The sequence below is a fragment of the Styela clava genome, chromosome 2 (genome assembly GCF_964204865.1).
Source record: "Styela clava chromosome 2, kaStyClav1.hap1.2, whole genome shotgun sequence".
NCBI classification, from domain to species: Eukaryota; Metazoa; Chordata; class Ascidiacea; order Stolidobranchia; family Styelidae; genus Styela; species Styela clava.
In genome coordinates, this window is record NC_135251.1 from 6,802,891 (window position 1) to 6,825,778 (window position 22,888).

The 22,888-nt window shown below is 34.6% G+C and overlaps 1 protein-coding gene across 2 annotated transcripts in view; it reads left to right on the plus strand.

Annotated features, from left to right (window-relative positions):
- LOC120336611 (uncharacterized) overlaps positions 1-22,888 on the plus strand; it is a 195,035-nt gene that overhangs the window by 105,417 nt on the left and 66,730 nt on the right. The window lies entirely within an intron of this gene.

Sequence of the window (22,888 nt, forward strand, 5' to 3'; positions counted from 1 at the left end):
GGATTAGGATTTTCATATTTATCCCGGGGAGAGGAAAGCATATAAGACGGCTCAACAATATGGCGAACCACAGCCTCTCGTCCGGTTATCAATTCAAGTCGGGTATGGGATTAGTAAGTTTTTTTTTTCGGAAGCATGGATTCGAACCTGCGAACCCACGCAGAGTAATCAGAGATGCGGTGGCAGCGTATTCCAAATGCAAATGGGAACGAATACCTCTTGGCTCAAAATAGTAATTTTATTAATAATTTTGCAGATCAATAAATTTGCCATATTCGACAAGACCATGGAGTCCGAAGCGTTTCATAAATTTGCTGAAGTTGCTTCAACTACAGGAGCAGATGTATTGCAGTTTAGCCACTGTAATCTGACAAGAGAAAAACTGAATGCATTTGCACAAGTAGCCACTAATTTTGGCTTGAAAGTAAGAAGTTAGAATATTTTTGATAAATACTTAATACTTATTCAATGTTCAAAATGAATCTTACTGAAGTGTATTTTATTTACTCGCGCGCATTAAAAGAGTATTTATTAAAGTATGAAATGCAAGGTAGAAAAAAAAGACTGTGGAAAACGATAATGCGTTTTTTGTATTCGGAAATTTTTGTGTGATCAAGTTATAATTATGTTGGAAACGTATTCTAAAATTTAATACGGTAAAAAGTGCGGTATTTAATTTATTTGAAATTCTATCAGTTAAAAACTGCGGTATTTAATGTGACAAAGCATTCTAAAGTAACCACCTGATCAGCATGTAAGTCATCGCCAATGCTATTCCTTAATAATCACGAATATCTTTAGTAATGAAATAAATTTTGCGTTCGGCTAGAATATTGCCTTTTGGAGTCTATCAAAGATCAGTTTATTCACTTGTAAATATTTTCATAATATTGATAAGTTGAAATTTTTTCAAAATAACAATGATGCGTATAATGTAGCAGACTAAGGTTTATCTAGAAATTTGTCACATGAAAATAGGGAAAATTAGACAGGGTCACACATAATTCATTGCTCAATTTTATGCCAAAATGAAGCACTTTGGCTACCATGATTGCCCATTAGCATAGAAATACTCTGAAAAAACTTTTGCAGGGACAACATTCATGAAAAATTTTTAATCGGATTAAGTGTCGTCATGTTAATAAAAACTAAAGATCTCTAGAAATATGTGCACCAAGATGGCGCACAACCTGAATGTAGTATGTGTACCAGGTTAGAGTTCAGGTTGTGCGCCATCTTGGTGCGCATACTTCGAAAACGCCAAAACTAGTAGTCCGGCAGAATCGGTTTTGGGACATAAAGTTTTTTTTATTGTTTAGATATAATGTATATGACATATATAATAATACCCAGGTGGGTGTGGAGTATATAATGTTGAGCAATTTTTTTTAAGTGGATTTAAAGTATTCGGTCCAAGATGACGCACATCCTGAACCCCGACCTGGTAAACATACAATGTTCAGGTTGTGCGCCATCTTGGTACGAATACTTCAGGAGCGCCTTTTTGTTAAAAACAATTATTTCATAACCACATGGTTTAGTTTTGCATACATAGTAACATTGAATCTCCTTACAATGCTTTGGAAAAGAATATCTCGTCTAACAGCTGACGAATGAGAAAATCGAATTTTTATTTTGGTATTTTAATATTTTGGTATCTCAAAAAGAGTTTATCAATGATATATAATTATTGGTATATTGGATATCTTGGAATCGTATGGCATGAATAAGAATGGGCATACAAAGATGGGCCGGATTGCTCGTCTAGAGCAGTATCTGATTCTGAAATTCTATCGTAAAAAGTACGGAATTTATTTATTTATTTTTAAAAGTAAACTTTACTACATGGGAATAAACATATAGTCCGATCTTGATAAAAAGAAGACGAATGAAGAGAGATCCAAATTTTGATTATGTGCTATAAGGCAGCTTGTTATACATCTTAAGTAATGAACGTTTCTAAAAATTTCAACATCAACAACTTGAAAATTTATCTTACATGGAAAGAGAGCTAGAAGTTGTAATTGGGCGTAAAGTTTGGCCGTACAGACCGTGTTATAAGACGAACGAAATTTACCGCTAAAATACTGTTGATGAATTTAAACAGTATGGAGTGGTATTACAAAATGCTTCATAACAAACAAATAATAGCTTTCAAAAAATTCAAATCTCTTCGTATTTACAATTGCTTCGCTTTCACTGATGAAAAGTTTTACATGGAATTCCATGGCAGCAATTTTTACGGTATTTTGCGCTTAAATTACTCAATTTGCCCTGTAAAAATTACAGGACAATCCCGTTTTCACAGCCCAAATTACAGGGAATTCCCAGTGATATTTATCTGACTTCCCGAGTTAATTTCACCTTAATCCCAAGTAAAACCGACCTGCTTTTCCCTGTAGAAAGTACACGACTTGCATGTATACTTGACATGGATGTTCGTGTAAAATGCCTGATAGAATTTCCCTGTATTTGCAGTTACAGGGAATTCCGTGGTAGTAATTCAAACTTGGAATTCCGTGTATACTCGTCTGTTCGCAGTACAGTACGGTTTACCGTACCGTCAGATCACAGTCTACAAATATATTCACACCAAGCGAAGCAGTACAGTAGGACACAAAACGGCGTCCGATGTCCGCAGAACATTTAATGACGTCATAGCAAACAAAAACAAATCTCACAGAGCTGACAGAAATATTTAAAATGAATAAAAGTAATAGCCTTCTGGGAAAAAATTTTATCTTCAACCACTGAAAATTTCAAAACAATTGGTCCAGTATTTGAAGAGAAAAGCGTATTTTTAATATTTCCACTAGGTGTGTTATTCTGTGTCAAACAACAAGAACAAGAACAACATAATATTGAAACGATCGTTATGTCCACTACGTGTCCAAAAACAAACTTAGAGAAGTTTATTCTCAAAAACGAATCACCAAAAAATTAAACATAAAAATCACAGGCACAGACAGTGGGTGTGGTAACGACCCCAAAACTTTTAATATGTTTTTAGGTGATTTTTGAGCATGTTTTTCATCACTATATATGTCATCGAAATAACAAATTTCTCAGCATGCGCCAAGACAATTTCCAAATACGACCATGAACTCAAGCTAGAAATCCTAATATTTGATCCCCATCCCCTCAAAAATATATTGTTTCCGACTTCCAACTGGTTATTGTCCAAATCTGAAGAACAGTACATTATATTAATGAAGTTTGATTTTGAAAATTAGTGGATTTCCCAAAATCAGGTTTTCGTGGAAAATTTTAACAAAAAACAGCCAAAAATTTTCTTTTCAATATAGTCTGGAGCGATTTTCTGGTGCTTTAATACTCCAGAGCCGTATTCCTTGCATTCTAAGTAAAATATCTTGAATAATTTAATACCAAAATATGTTGAATACCTTTTTGGCAAGCAAAATTAATCAAAAAAAGATGTTTTTTATTTTTTCAAGATTTCCAACGAGTCAATTTAGGTACTAATATACATAGTCACCCATCTCCCGCTCATTGTACTGCCATTGATAATGGACTTTCACAAATTTAATATGCATATTGAATACGTTAAAGTCCTTTACCAATGACAGTACTATGAGCGAAGGATGGGTGACAGCATATGACTACGTACTTCTTAAATCTACTTGGACTATAGTTGAAAATCTAGAAAAATATAACTTGTTCGATCGATTTTGAGTTTTTTAATTCAAGATGTCTTGCATAGAATACAAGGAATATAACTATGAAATATCAAAACTCTAGAGAGGAATCGCACCAGACTATTACAATGGAAGTTTTCATACAATTTTCCACCCCCCCCCCCCCCCCCCCCAAAAAAAAAACGGGAAACCCCCCATTTTCACAAAGTCAAACTTTAAAGAAAAATAGGGATTTCCTCAATGTAAGCTAACAGGAAAACTAGGTAAAAAACCGTAGTTTTTTGGTTACACAGTGTATTCGAAATTATATATAGTGAGTTCGCATATTTTATAGGTTGCATATTTTCTTCAGCTACCTCCGAACCTTCGGGTTGATCTCATGTCGAATTTTCTTTTCTTCAGTTTTACTCTCTGCTTACCGAAATATCTGAAAAAGAAAGAGGTCATAAATCCTAAGCAAACATATATGCACAATTAGCAAGTGCCAGCCAATATTCAGGCAAGTGTTGGCAACACCACTATGTCAAATACAAAGTCGGAGAAACAAGCACATCTCGTCTGTTTTTTAACTCCATATAAAGTTCTAGTATAATGTTTGTTATTCAGCACAACTAATACTCCTGCACAGCAGTCAAGTTAGAATCTGAGTAGTTGTTGAGCAAAACAAAATATTTACTTACTCCCATTATGTTGTCATAGAATGCTCAATAGAAGTAGTTTCAACCTACCTTTGATGAACTCAAGAATAGCAGCAGTCTTCTTTGGGTAGACCAAAGGCAAAAACATGCCATGAATACATACATTATTCCATTAAAAAAAAAACCACTGTTGCCAATATATCCTCTCAATAGACAGATAGTAAGAATATTACAATGTCACAGAACCGCCTGTAAAAAGGAAAGTGTACTTAGCTCAAACCCAAAGCCTTCATATTTGGGGAGACTTACAACGCAGTGCTATTGACAAACATCAAGATAAGATGGTGGATCGTTTTGCTTAAGGACAGGAAAACCACAGTGTGAACAGCAAGAAATGAGTCCCAGGGGTATAACATTAGAAGTCATAATTCTACTTGCGGACGAGCACGTGAGAGATATATTCAAAAACAGGTCTTATTCACCATTGCTCAAATTTGGTTATTAATGGTAATATTAGAGATTTAGGAAACATAATATCGAAGTTGTATTCTTTGTGATTGTCTCACTTGATTTTTTGTTTACTATGACCACATATGGTAAAAGCACTTCTCTCTGTAATCCACTACGTAGACATGCATTATTGGTAACACTTACCTGCAGACATTGATCGACTTTTCGTCAAGGGTATTGAGCAACTTATTCTGCCTTTCCTTGTAGGTGAAATGTTCGTCTAGAAATCCACTCTCAAATAGGAAGGCCCACCCTGTCTAAATGTCTGCAATCGGCAAATTGTTATTGATATCACGTCTGTGTTCCGTGTGATGCATTCATCATAGAGTATCTCCCGCAATAACAGCATCTTTTACTGGTTTCTTATACTCTAATTGTAACATGCTCTAATTGACATGCTTGACAATCATGCTAGAAGTTTGAAAATATTTCTGACAAATTGTTAATGAACACTTTAAATCCATTTATTGAGCATTTACATATAGGCTATACCTATAAGTCATCTCAACTTTCTGTCATTATATAGCTATCACATAGTTCGGTAAAATACTGGTATCGCCTACCCATCAGTATTGCTCAAACCTCCTACATTGATCAACTTCCTAATGAAAACGAAAGAACTTGCCTTCTTGGTCAATGGCGGATCGCGGTTCGTGACAGTCAGTCGCTTTATCGCTTGCCGCATACGTTTTGGCGCGAGAAAATAAGCGTCTGTGATTGGTTTGTTTAATTAAAAACGAGAGAATACAGTAGCCAATAGAAAAGCAAAAGAGATGACGTAGAGTGAAATTCCATCGTTCTTTCTGGAATTCGCAGTATATTTTACGGCGTCACAAAAACGGAGAAGTGAAATGTATTTTTAACGGCCATTTCCTTGTTAAATCTACAAAAATTTTTAGCAGTGTTGTTGCATTAATTGCATGACACCTTGGCAATCCAAGCATATAATATACGTTGATGTATGGATATCGTTCGATGTTTGACCAAATAATTTGATATTGCATAAAGCAAATTCCAAATTTTTGCTTCATTACTGATGAGAACAAAAATTGGAATTTCAAACATTAATATTTACAAAGAGTTCTCTATTGCGCAAATTTAAAATCAGATGAATATCACATTCCAATGACCGTTATTGATGGACATTTTAAATCGAAGTTCAGGGGTAAAACTTATTTAACATATATGGTGTTTGTTCTTCACCCATATGTGGAGACGAATGGCGGGGAGGGAAATCAGGATTAGGATTTTCATATTTATCCCGGGGAGAGGAAAGCATATAAGACGGCTCAACAATATGGCGAACCACAGCCTCTCGTCCGGTTATCAATTCAAGTCGGGTATGGGATTAGTAAGTTTTTTTTTTCGGAAGCATGGATTCGAACCTGCGAACCCACGCAGAGTAATCAGAGATGCGGTGGCAGCGTATTCCAAATGCAAATGGGAACGAACACCTCTTGGCTCAAAATAGTAATTTTATTAATACTTTTGCAGATCAATAAATTTGCCATATTCGACAAGACCATGGAGTCCGAAGCGTTTCATAAATTTGCTGAAGTTGCTTCAACTACAGGAGCAGATGTATTGCAGTTTAGCCACTGTAATCTGACAAGAGAAAAACTGAATGCATTTGCACAAGGAGCCACTAATTTTGGCTTGAAAGTAAGAAGTTAGAATATTTTTGATAAATACTTAATACTTATTCAATGTTCAAAATGAATCTTACTGAAGTGTATTTTATTTACTCGCGCGCATTAAAAGAGTATTTATTAAAGTATGAAATGCAAGGTAGAAAAAAAAGACTGTGGAAAACGATAATGCGTTTTTTGTATTCGGAAATTTTTGTGTGATCAAGTTATAATTATGTTGGAAACGTATTCTAAAATTTAATACGGTAAAAAGTGCGGTATTTAATTTATTTGAAATTCTATCAGTTAAAAACTGCGGTATTTAATGTGACAAAGCATTCTAAAGTAACCACCTGATCAGCATGTAAGTCATCGCCAATGCTATTCCTTAATAATCACGAATATCTTTAGTAATGAAATAAATTTTGCGTTCGGCTAGAATATTGCCTTTTGGAGTCTATCAAAGATCAGTTTATTCACTTGTAAATATTTTCATAATATTGATAAGTTGAAATTTTTTCAAAATAACAATGATGCGTATAATGTAGCAGACTAAGGTTTATCTAGAAATTTGTCACATGAAAATAGGGAAAATTAGACAGGGTCACACATAATTCATTGCTCAATTTTATGCCAAAATGAAGCACTTTGGCTACCATGATTGCCCATTAGCATAGAAATACTCTGAAAAAACTTTTGCAGGGACAACATTCATGAAAAATTTTTAATCGGATTAAGTGTCGTCATGTTAATAAAAACTAAAGATCTCTAGAAATATGTGCACCAAGATGGCGCACAACCTGAATGTAGTATGTGTACCAGGTTAGAGTTCAGGTTGTGCGCCATCTTGGTGCGCATACTTCGAAAACGCCAAAACTAGTAGTCCGGCAGAATCGGTTTTGGGACATAAAGTTTTTTTTATTGTTTAGATATAATGTATATGACATATATAATAATACCCAGGTGGGTGTGGAGTATATAATGTTGAGCAATTTTTTTTAAGTGGATTTAAAGTATTCGGTCCAAGATGACGCACATCCTGAACCCCGACCTGGTAAACATACAATGTTCAGGTTGTGCGCCATCTTGGTACGAATACTTCAGGAGCGCCTTTTTGTTAAAAACAATTATTTCATAACCACATGGTTTAGTTTTGCATACATAGTAACATTGAATCTCCTTACAATGCTTTGGAAAAGAATATCTCGTCTAACAGCTGACGAATGAGAAAATCGAATTTTTATTTTGGTATTTTAATATTTTGGTATCTCAAAAAGAGTTTATCAATGATATATAATTATTGGTATATTGGATATCTTGGAATCGTATGGCATGAATAAGAATGGGCATACAAAGATGGGCCGGATTGCTCGTCTAGAGCAGTATCTGATTCTGAAATTCTATCGTAAAAAGTACGGAATTTATTTATTTATTTTTAAAAGTAAACTTTACTACATGGGAATAAACATATAGTCCGATCTTGATAAAAAGAAGACGAATGAAGAGAGATCCAAATTTTGATTATGTGCTATAAGGCAGCTTGTTATACATCTTAAGTAATGAACGTTTCTAAAAATTTCAACATCAACAACTTGAAAATTTATCTTACATGGAAAGAGAGCTAGAAGTTGTAATTGGGCGTAAAGTTTGGCCGTACAGACCGTGTTATAAGACGAACGAAATTTACCGCTAAAATACTGTTGATGAATTTAAACAGTATGGAGTGGTATTACAAAATGCTTCATAACAAACAAATAATAGCTTTCAAAAAATTCAAATCTCTTCGTATTTACAATTGCTTCGCTTTCACTGATGAAAAGTTTTACATGGAATTCCATGGCAGCAATTTTTACGGTATTTTGCGCTTAAATTACTCAATTTGCCCTGTAAAAATTACAGGACAATCCCGTTTTCACAGCCCAAATTACAGGGAATTCCCAGTGATATTTATCTGACTTCCCGAGTTAATTTCACCTTAATCCCAAGTAAAACCGACCTGCTTTTCCCTGTAGAAAGTACACGACTTGCATGTATACTTGACATGGATGTTCGTGTAAAATGCCTGATAGAATTTCCCTGTATATGCAGTTACAGGGAATTCCGTGGTAGTAATTCAAACTTGGAATTCCGTGTATACTCGTCTGTTCGCAGTACAGTACGGTTTACCGTACCGTCAGATCACAGTCTACAAATATATTCACACCAAGCGAAGCAGTACAGTAGGACACAAAACGGCGTCCGATGTCCGCAGAACATTTAATGACGTCATAGCAAACAAAAACAAATCTCACAGAGCTGACAGAAATATTTAAAATGAATAAAAGTAATAGCCTTCTGGGAAAAAATTTTATCTTCAACCACTGAAAATTTCAAAACAATTGGTCCAGTATTTGAAGAGAAAAGCGTATTTTTAATATTTCCACTAGGTGTGTTATTCTGTGTCAAACAACAAGAACAAGAACAACATAATATTGAAACGATCGTTATGTCCACTACGTGTCCAAAAACAAACTTAGAGAAGTTTATTCTCAAAAACGAATCACCAAAAAATTAAACATAAAAATCACAGGCACAGACAGTGGGTGTGGTAACGACCCCAAAACTTTTAATATGTTTTTAGGTGATTTTTGAGCATGTTTTTCATCACTATATATGTCATCGAAATAACAAATTTCTCAGCATGCGCCAAGACAATTTCCAAATACGACCATGAACTCAAGCTAGAAATCCTAATATTTGATCCCCATCCCCTCAAAAATATATTGTTTCCGACTTCCAACTGGTTATTGTCCAAATCTGAAGAACAGTACATTATATTAATGAAGTTTGATTTTGAAAATTAGTGGATTTCCCAAAATCAGGTTTTCGTGGAAAATTTTAACAAAAAACAGCCAAAAATTTTCTTTTCAATATAGTCTGGAGCGATTTTCTGGTGCTTTAATACTCCAGAGCCGTATTCCTTGCATTCTAAGTAAAATATCTTGAATAATTTAATACCAAAATATGTTGAATACCTTTTTGGCAAGCAAAATTAATCAAAAAAAGATGTTTTTTATTTTTTCAAGATTTCCAACGAGTCAATTTAGGTACTAATATACATAGTCACCCATCTCCCGCTCATTGTACTGCCATTGATAATGGACTTTCACAAATTTAATATGCATATTGAATACGTTAAAGTCCTTTACCAATGACAGTACTATGAGCGAAGGATGGGTGACAGCATATGACTACGTACTTCTTAAATCTACTTGGACTATAGTTGAAAATCTAGAAAAATATAACTTGTTCGATCGATTTTGAGTTTTTTAATTCAAGATGTCTTGCATAGAATACAAGGAATATAACTATGAAATATCAAAACTCTAGAGAGGAATCGCACCAGACTATTACAATGGAAGTTTTCATACAATTTTCCACCCCCCCCCCCCCAAAAAAAAAAACGGGAAACCCCCCATTTTCACAAAGTCAAACTTTAAAGAAAAATAGGGATTTCCTCAATGTAAGCTAACAGGAAAACTAGGTAAAAAACCGTAGTTTTTTGGTTACACAGTGTATTCGAAATTATATATAGTGAGTTCGCATATTTTATAGGTTGCATATTTTCTTCAGCTACCTCCGAACCTTCGGGTTGATCTCATGTCGAATTTTCTTTTCTTCAGTTTTACTCTCTGCTTACCGAAATATCTGAAAAAGAAAGAGGTCATAAATCCTAAGCAAACATATATGCACAATTAGCAAGTGCCAGCCAATATTCAGGCAAGTGTTGGCAACACCACTATGTCAAATACAAAGTCGGAGAAACAAGCACATCTCGTCTGTTTTTTAACTCCATATAAAGTTCTAGTATAATGTTTGTTATTCAGCACAACTAATAATCCTGCACAGCAGTCAAGTTAGAATCTGAGTAGTTGTTGAGCAAAACAAAATATTTACTTACTCCCATTATGTTGTCATAGAATGCTCAATAGAAGTAGTTTCAACCTACCTTTGATGAACTCAAGAATAGCAGCAGTCTTCTTTGGGTAGACCAAAGGCAAAAACATGCCATGAATACATACATTATTCCATTAAAAAAAAAACCACTGTTGCCAATATATCCTCTCAATAGACAGATAGTAAGAATATTACAATGTCACAGAACCGCCTGTAAAAAGGAAAGTGTACTTAGCTCAAACCCAAAGCCTTCATATTTGGGGAGACTTACAACGCAGTGCTATTGACAAACATCAAGATAAGATGGTGGATCGTTTTGCTTAAGGACAGGAAAACCACAGTGTGAACAGCCAGAAATGAGTCCCAGGGGTATAACATTAGAAGTCATAATTCTACTTGCGGACGAGCACGTGAGAGATATATTCAAAAACAGGTCTTATTCACCATTGCTCAAATTTGGTTATTAATGGTAATATTAGAGATTTAGGAAACATAATATCGAAGTTGTATTCTTTGTGATTGTCTCACTTGATTTTTTGTTTACTATGACCACATATGGTAAAAGCACTTCTCTCTGTAATCCACTACGTAGACATGCATTATTGGTAACACTTACCTGCAGACATTGATCGACTTTTCGTCAAGGGTATTGAGCAACTTATTCTGCCTTTCCTTGTAGGTGAAATGTTCGTCTAGAAATCCACTCTCAAATAGGAAGGCCCACCCTGTCTAAATGTCTGCAATCGGCAAATTGTTATTGATATCACGTCTGTGTTCCTTGTGATGCATTCATCATAGAGTATCTCCCGCAATAACAGCATCTTTTACTGGTTTCTTATACTCTAATTGTAACATGCTCTAATTGACATGCTTGACAATCATGCTAGAAGTTTGAAAATATTTCTGACAAATTGTTAATGAACACTTTAAATCCATTTATTGAGCATTTACATATAGGCTATACCTATAAGTCATCTCAACTTTCTGTCATTATATAGCTATCACATAGTTCGGTAAAATACTGGTATCGCCTACCCATCAGTATTGCTCAAACCTCCTACATTGATCAACTTCCTAATGAAAACGAAAGAACTTGCCTTCTTGGTCAATGGCGGATCGCGGTTCGTGACAGTCAGTCGCTTTATCGCTTGCCGCATACGTTTTGGCGCGAGAAAATAAGCGTCTGTGATTGGTTTGTTTAATTAAAAACGAGAGAATACAGTAGCCAATAGAAAAGCAAAAGAGATGACGTAGAGTGAAATTCCATCGTTCTTTCTGGAATTCGCAGTATATTTTACGGCGTCACAAAAACGGAGAAGTGAAATGTATTTTTAACGGCCATTTCCTTGTTAAATCTACAAAAATTTTTAGCAGTGTTGTTGCATTAATTGCATGACACCTTGGCAATCCAAGCATATAATATACGTTGATGTATGGATATCGTTCGATGTTTGACCAAATAATTTGATATTGCATAAAGCAAATTCCAAATTTTTGCTTCATTACTGATGAGAACAAAAATTGGAATTTCAAACATTAATATTTACAAAGAGTTCTCTATTGCGCAAATTTAAAATCAGATGAATATCACATTCCAATGACCGTTATTGATGGACATTTTAAATCGAAGTTCAGGGGTAAAACTTATTTAACATATATGGTGTTTGTTCTTCACCCATATGTGGAGACGAATGGCGGGGAGGGAAATCAGGATTAGGATTTTCATATTTATCCCGGGGAGAGGAAAGCATATAAGACGGCTCAACAATATGGCGAACCACAGCCTCTCGTCCGGTTATCAATTCAAGTCGGGTATGGGATTAGTAAGTTTTTTTTTTCGGAAGCATGGATTCGAACCTGCGAACCCACGCAGAGTAATCAGAGATGCGGTGGCAGCGTATTCCAAATGCAAATGGGAACGAACACCTCTTGGCTCAAAATAGTAATTTTATTAATAATTTTGCAGATCAATAAATTTGCCATATTCGACAAGACCATGGAGTCCGAAGCGTTTCATAAATTTGCTGAAGTTGCTTCAACTACAGGAGCAGATGTATTGCAGTTTAGCCACTGTAATCTGACAAGAGAAAAACTGAATGCATTTGCACAAGGAGCCACTAATTTTGGCTTGAAAGTAAGAAGTTAGAATATTTTTGATAAATACTTAATACTTATTCAATGTTCAAAATGAATCTTACTGAAGTGTATTTTATTTACTCGCGCGCATTAAAAGAGTATTTATTAAAGTATGAAATGCAAGGTAGAAAAAAAAGACTGTGGAAAACGATAATGCGTTTTTTGTATTCGGAAATTTTTGTGTGATCAAGTTATAATTATGTTGGAAACGTATTCTAAAATTTAATACGGTAAAAAGTGCGGTATTTAATTTATTTGAAATTCTATCAGTTAAAAACTGCGGTATTTAATGTGACAAAGCATTCTAAAGTAACCACCTGATCAGCATGTAAGTCATCGCCAATGCTATTCCTTAATAATCACGAATATCTTTAGTAATGAAATAAATTTTGCGTTCGGCTAGAATATTGCCTTTTGGAGTCTATCAAAGATCAGTTTATTCACTTGTAAATATTTTCATAATATTGATAAGTTGAAATTTTTTCAAAATAACAATGATGCGTATAATGTAGCAGACTAAGGTTTATCTAGAAATTTGTCACATGAAAATAGGGAAAATTAGACAGGGTCACACATAATTCATTGCTCAATTTTATGCCAAAATGAAGCACTTTGGCTACCATGATTGCCCATTAGCATAGAAATACTCTGAAAAAACTTTTGCAGGGACAACATTCATGAAAAATTTTTAATCGGATTAAGTGTCGTCATGTTAATAAAAACTAAAGATCTCTAGAAATATGTGCACCAAGATGGCGCACAACCTGAATGTAGTATGTGTACCAGGTTAGAGTTCAGGTTGTGCGCCATCTTGGTGCGCATACTTCGAAAACGCCAAAACTAGTAGTCCGGCAGAATCGGTTTTGGGACATAAAGTTTTTTTTATTGTTTAGATATAATGTATATGACATATATAATAATACCCAGGTGGGTGTGGAGTATATAATGTTGAGCAATTTTTTTTAAGTGGATTTAAAGTATTCGGTCCAAGATGACGCACATCCTGAACCCCGACCTGGTAAACATACAATGTTCAGGTTGTGCGCCATCTTGGTACGAATACTTCAGGAGCGCCTTTTTGTTAAAAACAATTATTTCATAACCACATGGTTTAGTTTTGCATACATAGTAACATTGAATCTCCTTACAATGTCAGAAATCCAAATTTAGTACAATAAATAGTAGTTTATTTCACTAATACAAGCCAAGATCCATCGACAGCATCTAGCCACTTTCTATTGCGCTCTTCAAACTAAATTTGCGTTGCCGCGCGCATTTCGTTTTCCTAGTTTAAGCTTAGGGACTTTGGAAATATTTTATTAGTTGAATTGGATTAGAATATTTGACCTAGTCTTTCACTCTGAACAAGGCCATGTAAAACCGTCCACTGGTATCTAAAGATGTGTAACGTGTTTTCTTTTGGAAGAACCGCAACCTTTCAGTGCTGCATTGACTTTGGCAAAATTAATATACATATCCTTGTGGAGATAGAAGGTATGCGTATGCGAAACCGAGATGTGCACCTGTTATGCCAACATAGTTGAATCAAACGTTTTGAATACTAATACATCACACACATTTTCCTGCGTGCTTCGGTTGTACATAGTAACGCGCAAATTTTGCGAACATGCATCAGATTCCACTTGATTATTGAGCTATAGGTTTTTGACGAGCTTCTGTGTATAATTTCATTCCATAGAATTTATATGCTGTTCTAAAGAATACTAGTTTCAGCTTTTTCATTCTCTTAAACCGCGTGTTGAAAGTGAGTTTTGTAATATTGCGTGTTGGTTTCCAACATCCCTAAATCGGTGATGTCAGTAAATCCTTAATACAAAAAGATCAGTAACATCGGCAATAAAAACAGCAGTACCCACTCAAATGACAGCTGGGGGATGGATACTCTTAGTATCTGCTCCATCGCGTGCCTCTTACAGTCATACCAGTTTACATGCGTGTCAATCGGTATCTAAGCTCAGCCAGAGACAAAAAAGTTTCGGACTGCAGTTGGCGTGACGAAATGTTTTTAAATATATATATTCAACAATAAGATTATTTGATTGCATACTACTGAAAGTTCCGCCTTATATGTCTTTTCCCATTGCACTATTCCTTCACTGTTATTCTATAAGACGACGCTCATATGACATAGTTCCTAAAGTGTGTAGATGGGTATTCTCTTTTCCACGCTGTTCAGATGGGAATGCGCAAATATATATATATAAGAATTGCTAATATTGGTTTGCAATGCGATGAAATCCCATCTTGGCATTTTTGCCTCTTGCAATTGCCGCGTATTCTTATCGGGGATGTTCTGTGGCGTGGTTATCGAATGAAAAAAAAACATGGGAGTATTTTTTCTACTTATCTACTACCATCAAACCTTGACATTTTGTGAAAACTTTTTCCCATGCAACCTTTTTTAAAACATCCCCAACAACCACAATTAATTCTGTAATTAAACTTCCGAAACAAACACATAAAATCATCAACAGATGCATATCACCAAGTAGATATTGCTGAATTGATCTTTATTTTACCATTTTTCATGTAATTCTTTTTGTTAAACCTGTTATCTATCGTAAATACAGCACATTTGACAATGCTGTAGTGTGACTATTTTGGCCTCATATTTTTGATATTTGTAGTTAGTTAGAGCTCTTGGGGCTCTGTCAAACAAAGGTACATACAAAATATTGGTTGCAAATTGCAAAACATGATCATGTTGTTGGAATAACTTGGCATTTTACCACCCGTATGTCATTCATTGTTGAGAATATTAATAAAATCATAAAAATCCGTTTTTGTGAAATTTTTGTTGTAGCTGAATTCCAGGGACAGCATGACAACAGGCAGGAGAAGCACGGTCGCCTCTTTTAGTTTATGACAGGGTTTCTTGAGAGTGTGAAAGTGTTGAGAGTCTTTTGTAGTTTGAAAAGCATTGGCATGGAACGGTGACCGTACATTTGAACCCATGTACATTTGAACCCATGCGTATATCCACGGGTTCAATCTATGTGCGGGTGCTAAAACCCATGGGTTAGGGTTAGTATGGGTTTAACTATCCGTGAAACAAAAAAAATTCCATAGGTGCAATAGCATACAGGTGCAATTGTCATGGGTTCAAATGTACGTGGGTTCAAATGTAATGGAACCGCATGGAACATAAGAATGAACTACATTCTTTCGCAGAGATATACTATAAAATGTAGCAATTTTCTCATTCTTTTTCTCGTGATATTATCTTTCACTGCGTCGTCGTGATCAACCCGCTGCATAACAATTCTCGCTAACAAATAATTGACTGTTCTCCATTGAACCACTGGCGACTGCATTAGCAGGCTTGTATTGTTAATTGCAACGAAAGTGGGTATTTTGAAATAGTACTCTTTATTTTACGCGTATGTTTCGACCGAATTCCCATATACTGTATATGGGTCGCGACCCAAAGCTGGGCTCAACAAATACTTAAAAGTTATTGATTTTATTTCCTAGTAAATTTGGTGCTTGCGTAGTTTGTGCACCAAGATTGCGCACAACCTAAACATGGTATTGTAACAGGTTATGGTTCAGGTTGTACGTCATGATTATGCACATGTTTGACGAAAAACACTAATACAAATATCTCAATAAATACCAAAAAGTGATTGATTTTATTTCGTCATAAATTTGGTGCTTGCGTAGTTTGTGCACCAAGATTGCGCACAACCTGAACATATTATTGTAACAGGTTATGGTTCAGGTTGTGCGTCATTATGATGCACAGGTTTGACGAAAAACACTAATACACATATCGAGCCGTAAAAAAAATTGCTCAAGGCTGCAAACTCCACACCCATGCAGAAATGATGGGCAATGACCCCAGGATGAATAATCACAAATAAAAAAAACTTTATGTCTGAAATCAAACTTGGGCCAAAAAGGTCCCCTTATCTGCCGGACTATAGTACAGGTTCAAGATTTCGATATTGTCAAATGAAAATCATTTTTTTCTTGATTTTCTCGAAAGTGGCTCAAACGATCCAAGAAAATCACGTGCAGCAATCAAGCGTGTAATTAGGCCCATGTTAATTATAAAACATGTACTAAAGATCCCAAACAAAATTCATACACACACTAAAAGAAAAGAAAGAAATGAGAATAAAGAAGAAACCAGTATCGGAAAGGAGAGTGAAGTCAAATTAAACGACTGTCAGAGAATCCAAACCCGGACAACCTGATACAACTTTGCATAAAACTAACAAAATGTGATTTTTATAATATTCTCACTTGTAACATCACTCATTTTAGTACTTATTGTGTTTTTATACAATGTATTTATGCGATTTTGAATCCCAACAAAACTCTTCATAAGTTTAGTAGATACTATAGATGGGAAGGACCTGTTTTTACTTCGGTTGGATATTGGCTGCATGCTCAGTATAGTACACCCTGGGTGAGGAGGGGAGAGTGGATGGCATTCAGAACCGAGGCTTTTGCCTTGAATTTTATAACTGTAATCTCGCAAGGGAAAAACTGAATGCATTTGCACAGGGAGCCACTGATTTCGGTTTGAAAGTAAAAGTCAAAATATTTTTGATGAATTTTTGTTTTATATCAAAAAAGGAATCATACCAGAATTCATTTCTTTGCATTTTCTATACACGCGTGCATTAAAAAAGTATTTATCAAAATATAAAATGCAAGCTGGAAAATGATTAAAAACTCATTAATGAGTTTTTAGTATTCAGAAATATTTCTGTGAATAAAATATAAATATTTGAAAATGTGTTCTGAAATTCGATCAGTTAAAAAGTACGCTATTTAATGTGACAAAAATTTCTTTAAAAAGTAACCTTAACCATATAAATTTCATGGCTAATGCTTGCTCTTCCAAATTATTCACAAATATGTTTTATCCCAAGCCACTTATTCATATCCGCGACTGAACGTAGCTCGTTTTGCTTTTTTGTAGTGTCGTGATATTTATTTATTCTTTTAACTTGCCTCGATTCCTTGTTTTATGTAGGCTCGAACGTCCATGTGGACTTGTAAATATCCGTTTCAAATTTTGTTAGTATAGGTGTTTGAGATATGGATATTCTTAAGCCTCGTGTAACCAAACAAATTAAGTCCACGGAATTGTCAGAAAATGGCAGGTAATAGCATTGATCTCAAAATTTCATATCAAAGATATCGTGACGCTAGTATGAGCCACTCAAAACTATTATATATTAACTACGCAATGATAGGCCCAACATTGGCATTATTGACTTTTTACCGTATTCAGATCCACAAAAATCGGACTTGTTGCATTTTGAGACTCGTTGGGCAGTAGTAATTTGAGATTGGCTTTCGAAGTCAACGGTAGTGAGGGAACAAAAATTGAAATATTTCAGCTTTCAGGAACAATATTTTTGCGAGTTCCAGTTTTGTGTAAAGTTCAAGGCCTTCCAATATAGTAATGACTAGTATAATCGAAGCGGCTGTGATTTTATTAGAAATTTGTCATAAAATAAATGAAATTCAATTGCAAGAAGTTATTGACGCACTGACAACATAATGTTTGATTAAAATGTTACATTTCAAAGTAACAACTAATTCAGTAGTTCGTAGACGCTAATAAATTTATTCAATTCTAGTTATTCACGAGTCAATATGCTAAGTTTATCTAGAAATTTGTCACATGAAAATAGTGAAAAGTAGACAGGGGCACACATAATTCATTGATCAATTTTTTGCCAAAATGAAGCATTTCGGCTACCATGATTGCCCATGAGCATAGGAATACTTTGAAAAAACTTTGGCAGGGACAAAATTTATGAACAAATCTTTTATCGGATTAAGTGTCATGTTAATAAAAACTAAAGAGCTCTAGAAGTATGTGCACCAAGATGGCGCACAGCCTGAATGTACTATATGTACCAGGTTAGAGTTCAGGTTGTGCGCCATCTTGGTGCGCATACTTCGAAAACACCAAAACTAGTACAGCTTCGAGATTTCAATATTGTCAGATGAAACTCTCTAACAAAAACGAGTTGTCCAACTACAAGCCAAATATCTGCAATTCATTTTTTCTTGATTTTATCGAAAGTGGCTCGAACGATCCAAGAAAATGACGTGCAGCAATCAGGCGTGTAATTAGGCCCATGTTAATTATAAAACATGTACTAAAGATCCCAAACAAAATTCATACACACACTAAAAGAAATAAAAGAAAATGAAAATAAAGAAGAAACCAGTGTCGGAGTTTTTAGTATTCAGAAATATTTGTTTGATTAAATTATAATTAATTTGAAAATGGGTTCTGAAATTCTATCAGTTAAAAAGTACGCTATTTAATGTGACAAAGCTTTCTTTAAATAGTAACCTTAGCAATATGGAAATCATGGCTCATTCTTGCTCTTTCAATTATTCACAAATATGTTTTATGCCAAGCCACTTATCCGCGACTGAACGTTGCCCTTTTCGCATTTTTGTAGTATTGTGAAATTTATTTATTCCTTCAACTTGCTTCAATTTCTTGATTTATGTAAGCTCGAACGTTCATGTGGACTTGTAAATATTCGTTACAAATTTTGTTAGTATAGGTCTTTGAGATATGGTTATTCTTAAAATGAATTGAAGTCCACGGTAATAGCTTCGATCTCAAAATTTCATATCACAGAAATTGTAACGCTAGTATGAGCCACTCAAAACTATTATATATTAACTGCGCAATGATAAGCCCGACATTGGCAATATTTACTTTTCAGCATATAACATCGTGATAATTAGATTTGTTGCATTTTGAGATTCGTTGGGCAAAAGTAATTTGAGATTGCCGTCCAAAGTCAACGGTAGTGAGGCAACAAATATTGAAATATTCCAGCTTTCAGGAACAATATTCTTGCGAGTTAAAATACCAGTTTTGTGTAAAGTTCAAGGCCTTCCAATACAGTAATGACTAGTCTATTCGGAGCGGCTGTGATTTTAATAGAAATTTGTCATGTGATAAATGAAATTCAATTGCAAGAAGTTATTGTCGCACTGACAACATAATGTTTGATTAAAATGTTACATTTCAAAGTAACAACTGATTCAGTAGTTCGTAGACGGTAATAAATTTATTCAATTCTAGTTATTCACGAGTCAATATGAGTGCATTATTCGGGTATTAGCCAACATAAATTAAACAATAAAGCTTTGCGTGTTGGCTCGGTTTTCTGATCACGCTAAAAACCATAGTTTAATTTGTTGGCTCGGTTTTGTTTTAAATACGCATTATTATCCACTATATTTAAAGTGGAAATGAATGACCTCCCATAACTTTTCTATGGATCAACTGGCAGTTCAACAATTAGTCAAAGCTAAGAGGACACTTAGTATAATTTAGAACTGATATTCATTCTAAAGTCGTTTCTAATTTTTAAATGCTTGTTCAGGAAGTTAACTAGTTCAATAATATTTGAAAGTGACATTTAATTACTCTATACTCATGATATTTATTCTTGTCGTAATTACTGTAGTTTCTGTTTACAAGGTTATAAATTAAATACAGTCGAATAAATGAATTTTTTTTAAACTTTTTTTTTTGAAAAGTAACTATACCAATTTATCTAAGCAAAAACGAATCTTAGAATAATAAAATTTATCTTGTTATTTTCGAATATGTTTCCATTGTAATCCCGTAATTTACAAAAAATTCTAATGATAATACTCGCATTTCCCACAATTTGAAAATTCGTTTATGACGCCACCAAACCTTTTGACATAATTTCTAAAATGATATCATGAGGTAATAATAAATTCAGTTGAGCTCTGTTACGACATTGATCAATAGAGGCATCAAAATAGCCTATGTCCTCTTGTCTTGTCTAAATTCGACCTTATGCGCAATGGCTGGATCAACCTTTGTGCAAAATAAACACGTGTTTCGAGCACCGAGAGTAGGGGCACCACAAATTTTTTTCATATTTTTTATTTCAATTTTTGAAAGTGACACGACGGTCAGACGACACAGACAAAGGCGAAACCAGGACGCAAAATCCCTATTAATTTTTTTTCAAGGACCTAAAAAGTAGCTCATAGCGCGTGCGATTTGCTAATGAATAATTGGTTGAAATCGCCGATTTATTTTTGTCAGCGAGACGTAAGTATTTAGTTCGTGAACTTCGGTATTATGTCGGTAAATCATATTCCGGCTGTTGACTTAAAGCTGTAGAAAAATCAGTTGAATATCTTTACAGCTTGGACATTGGGTATATCTAGTTGTCTTTTAAAACTATCTAAACTTTTTTTTGTTACATTGGCTATGCCAGCTCAAACATCAAGAACAGAGATTTTGAAAGCATTTTCACAGAGAGCGACTGATATTGGTTTAAAAGTAAGAAGTTAGAATATTGTTGATGATATGCTTTGAATGTCTACTTCATTGTAAAGCACCATAATGAACGGCATCCCCTATGTCCTCCGATAATCTGAGCAACTATTGAAATTTAGAATATTGTTGACGAAATGCTTTGATTGTCTATTTAACTTAACCTAATTTCCTACCCAGCAATTTAAGAAATAACTCAATATGAAGTTTGGAAGTGCTAAAATATCGCTTGAAGTTCAAGCGTGTACACCCCGCTTCGATAGAAAAACGTCGCACAACTAGAATATAATTCAATAAATCTCAGCGCGCCAATTAATATTCCAAGCAAGTCCTATAGTTTCTTATTTTTAAGTTCATTTCATATGCTACCCTACATGAAAAAGATTGAGCCTCTTACAACATCAGGAAGGTATGAAATGAACGAGTCGTTCGATCGCAGCTGCCATTACAGAAAAAACTGAGTTTACATAACCGCTCGCTCAAATTCGCTCGCTCGCTTTATTTTTAAAAGTAAACTTTACCACATGGGAATAAACATATACTTCCGATCTTGATAAAAATAAAGACGAATGAAGAGATTATTTGGTTTCTGCGAGACTAACTACTTATCCTTCTTCTATGTTTTTGTGCCGGTGGATCCGTATGCATATATTGCAAGGATGCTGTAGCAAGAGTAGAGATAACTATCCTAAGTGATTCAAGAGTCTTGCTGCACACTAACACAAATATATTTCTGTAACGTTTCGTCTGACCAAGGTCAGACTTCTTCAGACATACATAATTCAACTACAACACGAAAAGCAGTTACATGCATATTTAAACAATCATAGTAGAATTATAGGAGTCACGCATGTTAAATAATCAATAAAATCTGTGAATTTCTTGATTAAATAACAGCGGGTGGCCGAAATAAGTGTCATTGATGAGATCTCTCTCTTTGTTTTATATTTAGCAATTGAAGTCCAAATTATTCAATGGTGTTTTATTTCTCAGTATTGTATAATGCAGACCAGAAAAGTTGTCTGTGTGTCAAATGTAATATAGTGATATTTTGTCTGTTATTAGCATATCTGGCCATGCATGATCCAATTCTGAGAAAAAAATATATTAGGTACAAGAATTAATTAAAACAATGAATGAAAATATCTAAACTTCCTTAATATTCATCCCTTGTGGCTCGTGTGTCCCGAAAAGATGAATGTAATGGGATTCCTTGTTCTTTCGATAAATGTGGTCATGAAATAGTTTTTCAATGCCAATGACACTCAAATCTTTAAGTGAATGTCCCGGTTGACTGAAATGGGCGCCAACAACCAGATCTTTGTTTTGGGTTTTTATACTTCTAATATGCTCAGTTATTCGGTATTTTAAATGTCTTCCCGTTTCTCCTATGTATTGCATGCCACACTTTTTGCAGCTTATCAGGTAGATTACATTTTCCGAGTTGCATGTAACTTTTTGACGAATCCTTATTTCTGCTGTCTTTTGTTTGTTTGTTGCAATTTTCCTTTCTTCGGAATATTGGCAGGTACTGCACGATTTTCTGCCACATTTGAAAAAGAGAGATCCAACTTTTGATTGTGTGCTATAAGGCAGCTCATTATACGTCTTAAGTAATGAACGTTTCGAAAAATTTCAACATCAACAACTTGAAAATTTATTCTACATGGAAAGAGAGCTAGAAGTTGTAAAAGGGCGTAAAGTTTGGCCGTAAAGATCGTTTATTTATGATTGTTATAAGACGAACGAAATTTACCGCTAAAATATTGTTGATGAATTTAAACAGTATGTAGTGTTATTACAAAACGCTTCATAACAAACAAATAATAGCTTTTAAACATTCAAATCTCTTCGTATTTCCAATTGCTTCGCTTTGTTGTATTGATTGCATGACTCCTTGGCAATCCAAGCATATAATATACGTTGATGTATGGATATCGTTCGATGTTTGACCAAATAATATGATATTGCATAGAGCAAATTCTAAATTTTTGCGTCATTATAGATGAGAACAAAAATTGGAATTTGAAAAACATTAATATTCAC